Raw genomic sequence first — 11,220 nt, forward strand, 5'->3', positions numbered from 1 at the left:
AAGTACAGTACAGTACAGCCCAAGTACTTTGAATGTATTTCATATGGAAACACCACTGAGATGTAGAGGACGTATTTTTCCCTCTCCTGTTTCATCTGCAGTATTCAATGCAACAGTGATGTCAACATGCAGTTCCACAGAACCATGACTCAAAGAGTCTGCCTTTTTTTCCATAGTTGCTTGAATGTGAGATATTCACCTAGACCTAATCTCTTTTCATCCCAGGATGATGGAAACATCTAGATAAATGTTATCATCACCAGGAATTCATGGGAGGTATTCTAATCACTGTTTTCAGTAAAATGCTTAACTGCTGCTGGGCACATTACCCAACACTCCTGAGTGTTCCAGTGACCATACTGTAGTATCGTACTCATTCCCTTTACGTGTCCTGCTGAATATTCAAGTATGCCATACAAAGCAGAAGGGCTTCCATAGAAAACCAGTATGTCCTACAGCAGCTCTGGATTTAAACCTTATAAAGGCTGCTGTGCTCAGGCGTCCCACATACTGAGTGCCTTATCTAGGCATTTTTTAAAAGTAGAAACAGGTTCCTAATTACACCAGTAAGTAGATACTTCAGGTGCAGGAATAGCGAGCTCTGCAAAGCTTAGTGCTGATCCCAGCCTCCTTCATGGACCAATTTCAGAAGAGTTCTTTCCATGAGGAGAATAACACTCAGTACTGGCAGAGTCAAAACCTCACATGCAAATGCTTAGCAAACAGGAGTTACAGTAAACTCACATTCGTAGAGAGTTTTCTAACTAGAAAATTAATCTTTTATGAAGGACTGCAAAAAAAGACTACCTTTTCTCTTGCCCCCTAGCTCCTTTTTGGTCACGAAAGCCTTATCATTAAGCTGTAGAAGAGATGTGCCCTGTTTTAGATCCTTAAAATTACCCAGCAAGAACTTTTACAGGGGATAAAAGTTAAATTAATTTTTGTGTTAAATTAGGCATATATAAAACTGTATTGGCTTTCCTTGTAACAGCTCAAGAAAGGTATTTAGCCGTGAAGTTATCTATGGTCTGTTCTGATTATATCTGTGTCATATCCTTTCCTTACACATTTTTTTGTTCACGGTGTAGCTCCAAACCTGTTTAATGTGGTGGAAACTGTGCTGTTGATTCTGCTGCTCAGCTGGAAATTTCTCATGGTGCTTTAAAAGTGGCCTAGAAATAAAAACAGGAGTTTCAGTCTGAGAAGACTGCTTGACATAAATTAATTATTGTACACGTATTAATATTCATAAGGGACCCAATTATGTGGGAAAGTTACCGTGATCTATTTGCTGATTAGAAAAGAAAACACTGGTGTGATTTTTCTTAAGTTCACCTTGTTAACTACAATTTGTGTCAATAAGCAAATGCAAGGTTAAGATGAAATGGGATACGTACTGGTGAGGTGACTGCAGAAAATGCAATCAAGCAATTTTTTTGGCAGGTAAGAATCGCAGAATCATGAGATAATTTAGTTTGGAAGGACCTCTGGAGGTTGGTTGGTCCAACTCCTCCATCAAAGCTGGGCCAAATTCAACATCACATTCCTCAGTGGCTGAGGAACACACTGAAGTGTTAATAAAGTGTGGAGCAGGAAGTGCTCGAGAAAAGGAGGTGGATATTAAGTTGAAGAGGCTTAAAACTTAAGAGCTACCACTTTAGGGTGGCTCTTTTGAGTTTCATCCAGGAAAGGTATTTTTTGTTGTCACCAAGAAGTCCTGTTTGGCCAGGCAGCATGAAAAGTAAACGAGATAAAAGACTGAAACCTCATTTACAATGATTGATCATAAAGGAAAGTCTCCAAATTTTTGGTAAAACACATCTCAGACTTCCCGTAAAAATGGCAGTGGTTTGAGACAGCCGTGGATGGTGTGTAGCAGCTGTGCATTATCTAACATCATTTTAATCTGGAAGTCAGCATCTCAAAAACTGCCTCACTGGCTGAAAGACCGCTGCAGAAGTTGCTCACAAAAAGCACCTGCATCACATCTCTGGGGCTCAGAGAAGATCTTTGCAGCAAAGTTGTGTAAGGAATGGCCAAGCTGTGCAAATGACTTCCTGAGAGCCAGCGTGTGATGAGCAGCATCCCTACACACAGTCATCACCCTGTAATGCAGACCATACTGACACTGCTCTCTAACACTTACGTTAAAGCCAGGGAGTATGTTTATTCCCCTTCCTGGGAGGGGTCACCACCCTGAGATTGTGTCCAGGATGCATTCAGCCTTGTTACAGCTCTTCTTGCTGTTCCTTCTCTGACTCACAGTGAGAGTGAGAATCAAAGGCAAGCTAAGTTCCTGGGAGAGCTGACCTCCTTCAGCAGGGCTCTTCCATCTTCAGACAGTTTTCAGGATGCCTGTGTGCAACAGGAAAGGGTTGACTCATCTGGTGCTGTGATGCAAGAAAGAAAGGTACTCAGCACCATCCGGGATCTTGGGAAATTGGATTTCAATTTGATGACCCATTTGAGCAAACAGAGCAGGACGATTCAATAACATCTCAAACGGAGAACTGAAATGCTTTGAGGAGGTGACTTTCCTATAGTATTTTACTCTGCAACAGTCACAAAGTAAACTAAAACATCCAGTTCTGTCGTTTCTCAAGTACTGAAGAACAATGTGTGTGATTTTGTACAATGATAAAATGCTGAAAGGAAAAGTGCTTGAATTGATCCTCAAAGCTGGGAAATCTGGATACAGCAGACTAGAAAAGAAATTCAGAAGGTTTGGGAAAGAAATACATGAGGGTCAGCAGAAAGTTTGACAGTGGACCAGAAATCTCTAATGTGTTTGGTATTATGATAGCAAAGGCAGGGCTCTGCATAATGAGAAAGTCTGCCAAGCTAATTGGAACTGCAACAGGAAGTTTTAGGAAAACAACTTTCTGAAGTAGACATTTATGAAGATTTGACACTTGTCAGATACTGAGTGATACGTCTGGTTGGGTTTTTTTTTAAGGCAAATACATGCTTGTGTGTGTATACACACATGCTGTATTTATAGATGGAAAATTTCAAACAATGGGAAGCTGATAGAATTAAACATCTATTGACTTCGGGAACAAAAGAACCGATATGAATTTTTCATGGATGAAAATGAATCAAATTAAAACAGGATTTTCTTGCAGCTGCAGATTCACCTTTAGGTCTCTGCCATATGCGGTGACACATTAAATCTGGTTGGCTGAGATTGTTGTGCTCCTGACTGTCTGCCAAACATTTATAACAGAGCCAGCCACAGTGCCTTATATCTAAAACCCAAAAGTGAACTAACCCTAAACACAATTACACAATTTGCCTTATCACAGTGGCCTAAAAATACAGTGGTCCAAAAGCTGCTTTGGTTGTCATTTCCTTATCCCACGGCAGGGTAAGGCACATATGTGGGGTGGGTTGGATCTGCCATTTATTTGAATCTGCCATTGCATTATGTTCAAGCATTAAGTACAGTTCTGCAGCTGCCAAAGAAGATGAAACATCAGCCAAGAAATGTCACTGGGCAAGACAAACTTGGGAAAAAATGTTCAGTCTGATCTGTGAGGAAAAACACACTGAAAGTGCAAGCCAGGGAAGCTGTAGTTTGTGGGTGCAGTCAGTTCTGTAAGAGGTATTGGTTTATCTTCAACCGTTTAGTCCACCATCTGCACCTGGGAATAGAATGTAGGGAAAACAAGAAGTGCCATTTCTCCTGTAGCTGACTTCTTCTTGATAGCACATTAGCACAAACTGGCATAAAGAATTTAGCCCTTAGCTAGTGACACCTTTCACAGGGTTTGGTCCACCCTTTGTGTGGTCTGCTTGTCATCACAGTGACCTGTGTGGTTTTGAATGTGAAATCCAGACTTCTTCAGGACCTTTCTCTTTGACCTTGGCTCTGAATAGCAATAGTGTCTGCTGGTATCCCAGTGCCACACTTATTTGCATCTAAACACCATGTTCTGTTTCTGTTACTCTTAGTGTTCCAGCACTGTTTTCCCAGACCACATCTCTCAGGAATATTTGCATTGCCACAGTCCATTCAGTAATTATAGTCCACTTTTTCAAGGCTTTTCTCTGTTCCCCTGATGCAATAGCTTTCTTGACTTCTGTATAACTGTTGCTATATTCTTCAGAGTTCTCTTTATAATCTCAGTTCAGATATTTACTTGTGAAGGAAGGAGTCTTCTCTTCCCAGTTATTCACTGGTAGTATTACAGTCAGCTTCATTTAATTTAGATCAGTTATCAAGAAGTAACCAACTTCGTTTTCACTCTGAATTGAAAGGCTGCATTTTGCTTTAAAGTAGTGTTTTCAAATAGTGTGCTATAATATTCATCTACTGCTCTGCTTTTACCAGCAAATCTGACATTTACAGGAAACTGGGGACAGGAGCCAAGAGGCCTGCATAGATGAGCAAGGAACTCATGGATAACCTGGAAGGAAAGAAGAAGGTCCGTGAAATGTGGGAAGAGAGCCTGCCCACCTCAGAAGAATATAGGAATGTTGTAAGGGCCTGGAGGGATGCAATGAGGAAAGCTAAAGCCCCCTTGGAATTAAACTTTGCAAAGGAGGTAAAGGATAACGAGGAAGGTCTCTTTAAGTATGTCAGCAGTAAAAGGATGATTAGGGAAAATGTGGGTCCACTGCTAAATGAAGTGGGTGCCTTGGTAATGAGATGCTGAGAAGGCAGAGATTCTGAATGCCTTCTTTGCTTTGGTCTTCGATACTAAGACCAGACCTCAGGAATCTCATGCCCTGGAGGTAAGTAGCAGTCTGGGTAAAGGAAGACTTTCTGTTGGTTCAGGTGGATCTGATTGGGGAATGTCTAGCCAAAATTATTGCACACAAATCCATGGGCCCTGATAGGATGCACACATGTGCTGAGAGAACTGGCAGAGGTGATTGCTGAACCACTCTATCATCTTTGAAAGATGTTGGCAAATGGGAGAGGTACATGAACACTGGAGGATAGTCAATGTCAATTCAGTCTTCAAAAAGGGCAAGAAGGAGTATATGGGAAACTACAGGCCAGTAAGACTCACCTCTGTCTCTGGAATGGTGATGGAGTAGCCTGGGTCTATTCAGTCTGGAAAAAAAGGAGACAGAGAGGAGCAGATAAATGTCTGAAGGAAGGTGAAAGGCAAATGGATGAGGCTCTCCTCAGCAGTGTGTAGCAGTAGGACAAGGATTAATGGCTTAAAACTTGAACATAGGAAATTCCCTACTAAAATATGGAAGAACTTCTGTACAGTAAGAGTGATGGAGCACTGGAACAAGTTGCCCAGAGAGGGTGTGGAGTCTTCCTCTGTAGAGATGCTCAAGATCTGGCTGAACACCTTCTTGTGTGACATACTGTAGGGAACCTGCTTTAGCAGGGAGGTTGCACTTGAGGATCTATTGAGGTCCCTTCCCATGAATCTATCATTCTGTGATTCTGTAAAGTGTCTCCACTAGGGTCACAGAGTCCCCGTGACTCTGGCTTAGGATGAAAAGTAATTCTAGCTCATAGAATCATAGAATTGCTCATATTGGAAAAGACTTTCAAGATCATCAAGACCAACCGCAACCTGACCATACCCAACAGCCTTCAAGCAACCTATGCCAGGGCTCATCCACCCACATGGCACAGAAGTTCTTCCTGATGTTCAGGGGGAACCTCGCATGTTCCAGTTTGTGTCCATTGACTCTTGTCCCTGGGTACTGGCCACCACTGAGAAGAGCCTGGTTCCATCCTCTTGGCACCCTCCCTTCAGAAATCTGTACACATGGATGCAATCCCCATTCTGAGCCTTCTATTTGCTGAAGGGGCCCAGCTCTCTCATCTTTTAGGAGAGATGCTCCAGATCCTTACTTTTCTTTATGGCTCTTCACTGAATTTTCTCCAGCAGTTCATGTCTTGTACTTGTGAGCCCCAAACTGGACTCAGCACTTCAAGTGTGGCCTCACCAGTGCTGTGTAGAGGGGAAGGGAAGGATCACCTGCCTTTACCTTCTGGCAATACTTTGCCTAATGCAACCCAAGAAGCCATTAGCTGCCTTTGATGAAAGAGCACATCGCTGTCTCATGGTCAACTTGGTGTCCACCAGGGCCCCCAGCTCCTTTTCCGTCANTGCTTTCCAGCTGAGGACCACCAGCATGTACTAGTTCAGAGATTGTTCCCTGGATCCTCTTACCTGGCTTGGATACAGAAGTGATATTTGTTTTCCTCCAGTTTTTGGGTGCTTCTCTCATGACCTTTGATCATCATTGCTCAAAGATTATTGAGAGTAGCCTCGCAATGACAGCTATCTCAGCATTCACATGTAAAGCCTATCAGGGCCAATGGACTACATATGCTCAGCTTGCTCAAGTATTCTCTGAACTCATCCTCTTCTGCTAATGGTACATCTTCTCTGCTTGAAGTACTTAGATCTTGTATTTCCTAATCTTTCATTTAATTGCTACCCCTTGGCATTTTATAGATGATCAGAGAGTATCTCAGTAATGTGAGGATGACTCCTTCCATCATTAACTCTGTTTTCCTCTCATGCTAGTGAGCAGCTGGCTTTGAAATCATTAGAGAATTCAAATTCATAGAATTATGTTCTGGGGGAGGTGGGGTGGGGGGGACATGGGACACAGGACCAGTCATTTAAATTGTCACATATAATTCAGGCCATCTTGTGTCAACTATTTTCCCCCATATTTAACCCAATTATTTCTGCTGAATAAAAGCATAGCTTATGGTTGGGTACAGTATGTAGAATGTGACAACTGATTCACAGCTATAAAGAGATGGCTCTATCATCTCTCCCAAGAGTCTGTACCAGGCATTAATCAAAATCAGAGTTAAACATTTGGGTCTTATCTGTCAGTAGAATGGTTCTCAGTCAGCTGGCAGACACTGCTTTTCAGCCACTGCTTTTCAGCCAGTGCTGCCAGACTAAGGAATCCGTTGGCATATGGGATTTTTCTTTTCCTAAAGGTATTTCTCTGCCATAATCTAGTCACTTCTCAGCCATCTATCTGACACATTCAACACACTGAATTTTTCATACATCCTGTTGAAATGCATTTTCTCCAGTCCAAAAAATCAGCTGTAGTGCTTACACAAAGTAAGGATCAAATTGAACATACATAAATTCCTCTGCTGGAACCCCCTCTCATCCAGCAGTGGTTCATTTGTGTTGCCGAGTAGCTCGCACAGGCAGCAGCACAGCTGTGAATCGGGTCCAGATTTAGAAAGACGGGACTGCTGGAGCCTGTGCTTTAGCAGAAAGCCACAAGAGGGTGCTGCTGGATAGAAGCAGGGTTTGCTCCCAAAAGGTAAATGGGACCTGACCCCAGCGCTCCTTTAGTGAGTAAACTACAGTTGAAAATAATAAAACATCAGCTTTTATGAAAAGAATCAAACTCTGACTCAAGATGGAAATGCAGTGGGATCTAGCAGTAGAATTTATTCCCATGTGTTTATATGGGAGTGTGAAAAATAGCCCTGTTGTCTTCAGGGAATGCTACTGAGTCAAAACTGCAGATTTTCTTTAAGTCAGCATCACTGAAGTAAGATGGAATCATACAAAGCAGTATTTCTATCCGTACTTAACTTCTTTTCTCACCTTCTGTCCTGAGATACACAGAGGGTTGTTTTTTTTCTCTCTTTTTTCCCTCATACTTGAGAGCTTGAAACAAGAAAGTTTCAAACTTTAGTCTTGCAAGATCTGAGATCTACTCACTGATTTTCCAAGCAGCTTCATTTTCTTTTTCACACTTCTTCATAAGTAGTAGAGAAGTACTCTTGTAACCAGGACCCTGTTGTAGGTAGGTTTCCATTCAATCACACTTAGACAAGATTTTCTAGCATTGGTGGTTGGTTTTTTTTTTTTAGTAAAACTTAACAACAAGAAAGCAAGAAAACAAATCTGAGATTGTATCTGAAAGAAACTTTGGGGAAAGTTGGGTAATATCAGGTAAGTTAAGAAATAACCCTGCAGACTCTGTGAGTGTGAAACCAACACATCAGTAAACTACACCAACCTGCAGATGTTGTAACTCAAACCTTTTACAAGGGCTTTCAGTGAAAAATGCAGTGAACCATAGCCTAAAATGGTCTAGAGGAAAGGAACGCAGGCTCTCATCCAACTAGAGTCTCAGATTATATCACATGTAAGTGGTCCTTCAGGAGGCCATAAATGCCATCAAAGTGTTTTCTCTAAGAGTGTCGTGCAGGAATATTCACATATATTTTGACAGTAGGACTTGAGCATCCAGAGAATGTTCATGCCCAATCAAGGGATGATTACTAACTAATTTACTAAATATGGTATCATAATGCAAGATAACATGCTATAATACGATATAATTAGAATTGAAGCTAACAAATCAAATATAATGAGAGAAATACTATACAAAAAGCTGACGGCCTTACACTGATACTGAAGTGATGCACACAGTCAGGACAGGCAGCAGTGAGGAGAGACGAAGGAGAAGAGAGAAGAGAGTGATCAGGAGACCTTGCCAGGAGTTACATCTCCTCTCTGACCACAATGTCCCCTGGGGAATGTAGTTCTCCTGCTCTTCTGGGCAGGTACCCAGAACTGAAGTATTAATGCTTTAACTCTCAGTGCCCTATATGATGTTATGTTGTGGAATACCAGTAACTGAAATCACAAAACCATGACATTGGGGAATAAGGTCAACTGAGTGACTGGCCTGAGTAAAGAACTGATAAGATAACAACAGCTAAAGCAGAACCATGGAACAGGGATGTGAAGTTGCATTTTGCTGGATGCCCCATGATGATATGATTCATGCGAGGGAGGACTATGGGAGTGGGAAGGGTCGTGTGTGTGTGGGGTTGCATAGCGGGTGTATGGGATGCTCATGTGTGGAAGCCATGCTGGTATATAAGCTGTGTGATGCAGCAGTAAATTGAGAGAAGACTCCATGGCATCCATGGCTGTGTCTCTCTCCCCTGGACTGTTGAGGTTCCGGGATGATCGGGTTGTTTGACGGCAACGTCAGGCTGTTGAGATTCTAACAGCAGTATATTTCACTCAGAGGGTGGTGATGCACTGGAACAGGCTTCCCAGGGAGGTTGTGGATGCCCCATCCCTGGAGGCATTCAAGGCCAGGCTGGATGTAGCTCTGGGCAGCCTGGTCTACTGGTTGGCAACTACATGGAATCTACATGATCATTGTGGTCCTTTTCAACCCAGGTCATTCTATGATTCTATGAATCTATCACTCTATGATTCTATGATAAAGATTAGAGGAGAATTCTGATACGAAAGTTATAAAATCCTTTAAAAAGAATCAGAAGATAGCAGCTCAGCAACACAAGATGCCTCTGTTCCACTCATCAATGGAAATTAGCCTCTCCCCATGTGACTGATCATTTCCCAAAAAGCAGAGAGTCATGCAGTATCTCATCTAGGGTAATGATTGTTATGCTTAGCTCGATACCTCATTAATCCTAGCTATGTATTTGTCACATATTGGCCAATAAGTAATTGGGTTTTGCTCTTGCATTGCGTTTATCGTGCCTGAAGAGATTCTACTTTGATGACAGTAAAAGCTACCGAAACAAACAACCTCTGATACCCTAATCTGGGCAGTCTAAAACACAGTATCTTCAAGGGGATGAAATAAGAAAACACATAGAGACAAATTAGACTTGGCACTTCAGAGGAAAATGTTTAGTTCTCAGCTCCAAAAGAGTACTTTGCTCAGGAGAACTTTTTTTTTTTACACTTATTTGAAGATGAAAAAGTAATTGCAGTCCATAATTAAAAAAAAAAAAAAAAAAAAAAAAAATTAAAAAAAGAGTAGAAAAACAGAAAAGATAAATGGCAGTGAAAGATACAGAACTGAGTGGAAGTTATTGGCCCAAGAGGTTATGAATTTTCAGAAGTCTTTATCACATGCACCTAAAGTTGAGAGACACTCCTTGGTACATTAAAAAATAAAGATTAAAATTCTGCCAGAAGGAACTCGCCGGCTGTGTGGATTCTCCCCACCTTGTTTTGTAGGCCAGGCACCCTGCTGTAACGTGTCCCTCCAGACACTATAATTGTAGGCTATTCCCATTTTTTATTGATATTTCCAACCTGTAATTTTCAGTCATAAACTTCACCCACCCTACACATTTATGGTAAATGAAGTATATGTAAAAAAAGTTTACTAGCAAACAATTCAGTATGTGGCAATTAACCCTCTTGGGAATTAAGTTTGCTCACCTGCAGAAGTTCAATCACTGCAAAGTCAGTGGAGATTAAGTCCTTCCCCTTATGATTTCTTTCCTATTTGCTAAGCTGTTTCCTACTGCTCCGTTCTGCTTATTTCGCTTTTCCATCTGCCCACTAGAGCTCACCTGTTCTGAAATTATAACAATGGATTTCATTGTTGATGTGTAATTTGCAATTCCACCTTGTGGGAATTCACAAATATCAGATGCTTTCCTGTCTATATATCTAACGCACCTCTTGCTGCAGTACCATTCCTAACTTGAGGGCTTAATTGTTTTCTGGATGCACTGATCTCCGGCTGTGCAGAAACAAACTGCTGTCTGAGCACACGAGGGAGAAAAATAGCTTCTGGGATCCAAGTGTGGTCTGCTGAAAAGAGAACAAGTCATTTGGATTGCATGTGGAGTCTGAAGTGCAGAGGTTGCATTTGTATTAAATGCTGTGTAACTGCTCAAAAGGAAATATATGTATATATATGCATATTTCTAAACAATATTTTGACATTAATATGCTGCTCTACCCTGTGTCTGCTTCCTGGTTCTTCAACCCCATTTTCTGTTCTCAGTATCTGTAGTCTGTCTACTGTGAACCTTATTCCTGTACTTCATCATGAGGACTGCACGTGCCTGTAGCAACTTGTGAGAACATTGTGCTGTCTTTAGTGAGGCAAGAGTAGGAAACATCAAAGGAGCAGAACAGCAAAGCTGAGATAAACCACAAAACCTTGTCACTGCTGGTGTGAGGTCTGTGATGTTGAAAGCTGGTTTGCTTCTCCCTTTCTCTTCCTTCCAGCTCATTCAACTGACTTTTCATTAGGGGTATAAGTGACTTAACTTGCCCATTCTGCATCATAAGAAGGAGAGTTAAACATATAGAAAATGTGCAGTGAGACCAGGCTGTGCATCACACCATGCCCAAGGAAGACAGGGTTCAGTCTCATACCACACACACTGGCCAGTTGTGCAGCCTATGAACAACAGGTCTGACTCCTTGTACATGTGTAAGCAAACCAGAAAAGGCT

The sequence above is a fragment of the Coturnix japonica genome, chromosome 2, assembly GCF_001577835.2.
Source record: "Coturnix japonica isolate 7356 chromosome 2, Coturnix japonica 2.1, whole genome shotgun sequence".
NCBI lineage: Eukaryota > Metazoa > Chordata > Aves > Galliformes > Phasianidae > Coturnix > Coturnix japonica.